This window comes from Sinocyclocheilus anshuiensis, unplaced genomic scaffold (genome assembly GCF_001515605.1).
Source record: "Sinocyclocheilus anshuiensis isolate Anshui unplaced genomic scaffold, SAMN03320099.WGS_v1.1 scaffold283, whole genome shotgun sequence".
Lineage (NCBI taxonomy): Eukaryota > Metazoa > Chordata > Actinopteri > Cypriniformes > Cyprinidae > Sinocyclocheilus > Sinocyclocheilus anshuiensis.
Window position 1 is genome coordinate 838,082 of NW_015549605.1, and position 5,147 is coordinate 843,228.

The 5,147-nt window shown below is 34.5% G+C and overlaps 1 protein-coding gene across 1 annotated transcript in view; it reads right to left on the minus strand.

The window, feature by feature from the left end:
* Positions 1-2,086: 2,086 nt before the first annotated feature.
* The window catches only part of LOC107658807 (myotubularin-related protein 5-like), a 67,244-nt gene continuing 64,183 nt past the window's right edge, over positions 2,087-5,147 (minus strand). Inside the window, exons 42-44 of the mRNA XM_016447459.1 lie at positions 4,488-4,575; positions 4,220-4,351; positions 2,087-4,138 (exon numbers count right to left, since the gene is read on the minus strand). The gene's annotated coding sequence lies outside the window, so the exon portion shown is untranslated. The remainder of the gene's footprint in view (positions 4,139-4,219; positions 4,352-4,487; positions 4,576-5,147) is intronic.

The window sequence follows — 5,147 nt, forward strand, 5'->3', positions numbered from 1 at the left end:
GAAGTAACTCGGATATTCTCTTGTAAATTAAAAAGTAATGCATTACTTTACTAGTTACTTGAAAAAAGTAATCTGATTACGTAACTCGCGTTACTTGTAATATATTACCCCCAACACTGACAATCACTAGACTATTGATCATCAGATCCTTTTAACAGTTTATTTTACAGACTTTGTGTTTAAGTTTAACTTTTTTTCACAAAACCTTTGCTCTCTAGAAACCATTAGCAGTCAACCAATCACAGTGGGGTCTTTTTACAGCAATCGCTTCAGATTTCTTTTTATTATTATTTATTCATTAAGGAGAGGCTGGGAAAACTGTACAGCGCGTATCATTCTCTCTCAGCTAAAGATAAAATTAATTAGAATTAAATGCTTGATTAACGTCACTATTACTTTTCATGTTAAATGTGAATATCGGATCTGAATTTAGCTTGCAAAACATCATTTTACCAAGCTACGGCTAGTGTAATGTTAATAAATTACCAGCAGATAGAGCTATGGGTCTCTACATAAATCCTTGTACATGTACGTTTGAAATGCAGCGTACACAAAAATGATTTTGAAGTTTTGCAAATAAAATTATTTGCACATCCTCGTGTTACACAAAACCTGTATACCTGTTCCGTCAGGGATGCACCGATAGGATTTTCTGGGGCCGATACCAATACCGATTTTAACAAATACTTATTGGCCGATACCGATATTAGTCACTTCCTCTCTTATTTGAAATTTTGGCATCAAAATAGATAGTATTTTAATCATGTTTTAAATCAGCAAAGTTAAAAAACACCTGCATTAAATTATACTAGCAGTTTTATTGCTGCATCATCAAATAATTTCTAATGAACATGGATTGGATCCATTTAACATTCAGCAGGCCTACATAAATACAACAGAACAAAGATACATATTAAATAAACAGTGCTTTTTAGGTAGGTTTAACAGTTTTCAGGTACAGAAATAAAGTAAACAAATGTAAAATAACACCTCACTGTATAAATTAAATACATATTAATCCTTCTTTATTGTAACAGACTTTATTATGATTAATCTTCTCATTTGTTTTTGTATACATTTTAAAAATGTTGGTAAGTTTAAATATGTATGAGATCTCCTTTACTAAGGCGGGACTCTTATTTTAATGGGTTTTCTAGTCTACGGAGCAGCTATATGGGCAATGAAAGCACGCAGTTCTTCGGATTTAAAGTTTGTCAGTTTATTAAGCACCCCCCGAAAAGGTACGAGATCTGTATATATTTCTTTACTGTTAGTTTTAATAAGTGTTTTGTGTAATTCACTGTATGTTGATGATAATGCAGCTGAGAGAGAGAGTTCAATGTGCACTTCTTGTGCTGTGTTTTGTTTAGCTCTTATGGTGATTTTTTTTGGAGTGAAAAAGGACGCAATAAACTTAAAACATCAGTAAAGTTTTGGTCATCATTCAGATGAGGTCCGCTACACTTATGAAAGTTACAAAAGTTATTTAGTCAATAGTGTGCGATCTTTTGTCTTTTGTTATTTGATTAGCATTAAAGTGCAGACAGCAGCGCTAGGATTATGCAACAGACATTATACAGCTCAGTGCCTTCACGCAGTTAATTAATAAACCATCGGTTTGTTATATCGGCCTTTTTCCTTATATAGCCGATATGCCGATGGTTGTAAATTGAGGAAAAATCGGCCGATAAATATCGGCGGCCGATACATCGGTGCATCCCTAGTTTCCGTGGAACACAAAAAAAGATTTAAAGACAGCGTTTTACAATGAAAGCGAATGATGAAAGAGGCCATCATTTGACCTACAATGTCTGAGAAAAAAATCATACAGGTTTAGAACAAGATGAGTTTGAGTAAATGCTACATAATTATTATTTCTTGGGTTATTTTATTATTAAACCATAAATCATGATTTACGCTTTTAATTTCACTAAACAGTAAAATTATTCACCCCCTCACCCAGTTTTACTGACACGGTCATATTCCCACATTCTGATGGCTTATTGAAGGATTAGGATATTTATATGTTCTAATTTTTTAATTAATATAAACGATAGTAAACAGAGACAAAAAGCAGCACACAGAGAAATGTCAGGAGGCCATGAACCCCACAGTGGTTTAATCCTAAAAAATATATGGCATGATTGACAACACAACCTGGATCAGATGAACTAAATCGAATTTAAAAAAAGTATGAAAAATAAATAATTAAAAATGTTATGCAGTTTTTGATATAATTTTGCTCAAATGTTATGAAACCTGCCACATCCTAGGACTCAAATTACGTGAATTTGTACTGAGCAAGTATCATTTTAAAGAGGGAAAAAAATAAAAAATGTAGGGTTTATTTATGAGTCACATCTGAAGGTTTCCAAAAAAATATATATATATCATTAGTCAAGTTAACACAGAGATAAACAATGGCACATATTGGATTTCTAATTTAAAAGTTAAGTGGTGCTCCGAGGACTGTTATATTCTGGAGACAAAGTTAAATAAATTACTACCATTAACATACATATTTGTGTATTATATACAAGGGAGCTATTGGAACAAAAATCTACAATTTGAATTTAGTTGTCAACAATTCTGAAGTATTACCCTATTTTACACCATGTGTTTGTGTGTGTTAGTTCTTGTATTTGGAATAAAAAAAAAAAAAACAACAACCCTGCAACAGCGCAGTCCTGTGATAAACAGGTGATACTTTTATGCATCCTCACCAAGTCCAGCAAAATAGACTCTTTCTGTAAAGGAATAATATAAACAAACTCCTCTATGTACAGGATTCAACAGAACAGGTAACAGACTAACTAAAACACTGATTCTGACAGATCCAGGGCACAGAGGCTAGAGAACAGAAGTGCATGACAACCGGCATTTGATTTTGGAACAGGCTGATTCAGTTTTTCAGTGAAACAGAGCTCACTAAATAAGATATGGCAGGTGTGATATCTCATTCAGATCCAATAATACATTTCCAATTGAGAGTTTGTACCCCTTTAGAATGCATATTTACATTTCGCATATTTTTGTTACAGGAAATGATGACGAATCCAGGTGTCATGGCGAGCAGCTCCAGTCTCTGGCCTCTGATTGGTGTAAACAGACACTTGATGAAACGAAGAGGTTATAAAACCCATCCACACACCGTTTCCCCCCTTTTAGTCTGCGTTTTTCATCTTCTAAAAATCTAAGAATTGTATTTTTGTGCATAAATTATGACAAAACACATCCCTCCTTTTCCTTCAACATCCCTTAAATTCTCTATAGCAATAGTGGTTTTAATTTTCATAGGAAGAACCCAAGAATTTAGTTTGTAAACAGTCAAATCTGAATCTCCAGATGGCATCTTGATGACTGTTTGGACTTGGTCAAATGTGATGAGAATGAACATTTTTATATTATTCTGATGGAAATAATGTAAAAGAAAACACAAAATCCTTCATGAACCGTTGCACGGACGAAGCCAACCAATCAGAAGGGAGCGAGAGAACTTGACCATCCAATGAGAAGGCAGAATTTGTCATGTGCGAGTCCAGACTTGATGGACGATTCCAAGCAGTGGCAAAGTGACAGTAAGGAGATCAGAAGGGGTTAAAGGTCACTCTTTTGTGAGCTGTGGCTAGTGATTGGGCATTTTTTTGGGCCCCTGCATAGCTGAAACGTGCCATTGGCAGTATTTGAGCAATATGGGATGAAGAATCGCAGGTCATGCCTTTTTGAACAAGTGTAGGACAACATCCAGGGCGAATGGGTGTGTTTAAAACAAGCCGAGCATGGGTGAGTCCACAGATATCAGTCTTTAAGGGATTTCTTCGTTTTTAGTAGATTTTCGACATGTTTTTTTTAAAACAAAAAACGCTGAAATGTGGTGAGGTGCGACATCGTAAAGTTCAATACCACCAATACGGAAGCCCGTTCCAACTTCCCTCTGTAAACACCAGGGAAGCACTGCCCATTGGCTATGAGCACTGTCCGTCACTGGCTCCGCCCCCCACAAAGTGTCACAGTTCTGTCCTCTGCAAAGCTCCTCCCCCTACGCATCAGATAGGCAACTCTGAATACTGTCCATCCATAACTGTGCATTTGTGCTGTCCTGGGCACAGAAGTTATACACTCTTTTGGTCGTCTTGAGCTGAAAGAAAGGGGAAAAACATTAATCATGAACCATGGACAAATAATGCAACATGCACTGATGGGATTATAGAGGTCTTACATCAAAGAAGGCTTTGTCGTCTATGTTTTTAGGTGCTCCCATGGTGGGCGTCCCCGGAAAGACAGATTCCACTTCAGCTAGATCAATTACTCCCTTACAGTCTTTATCTTGCCTTGTTTCATAGTATCGCAACTAGGCAAAAGAGAAAAGGAATAAACATACTGCAAGGAAAAAACATATTGCAAAATAATTAATTTTAATATATAACATGCAAGCTTTGTGTACTGAATCAATTACAGTTCCAAAACGTTTTCAGTGCAGCAAGTACCTGGTGTTTGGTCTTATCCAGTACAAACCAACGCGGTTTCCAAGGTTTCAGCAACGCGCCTTTTTTGTATAAAATACCCTCAAAGCTCCTACAGCCAAAACAGAAAAAAGACATATTACATTTTAATTCAAAAGATGTTCTAACCTTCAAGCATTCAAAACTACAGTAAAGAGTAGTTAGTCAGTAAAGATATAGTTTTTGAGTTCATATAAAAATGACATTAATTATATATGCTAAAACATATTTAGAAAATATGTGCATTATTTGTAAAAATATTTTAGTATTAATTATGCACTATTACAGCATTTACTGGTACTTTGAATTAGCTTTTATTTTTACAGTTTCAATTTTCATTTTAATTTTAGTCATTTTGTAATGTGCTTTTTAAAATATTTCTATTTATCTTTAAATAAGTTTATTTCAATTTTAGTCATTTTAATTCTTCAACTTGAACTTATCTATTCCAGTTAGCTGCCAAGGCAAAATTTCTATTTTCTTTTTTTTTTATTTCCATCTAATATTTATATTTTATTTGTCATATATATCATTTATATTTTATTTGTCATTATATGTCAATTACTATTTAATAGTTTTACAATGACAACACTGGTAAAGAACAACATTGCGCGCACACACACACACACACATCTAGCGATCTAA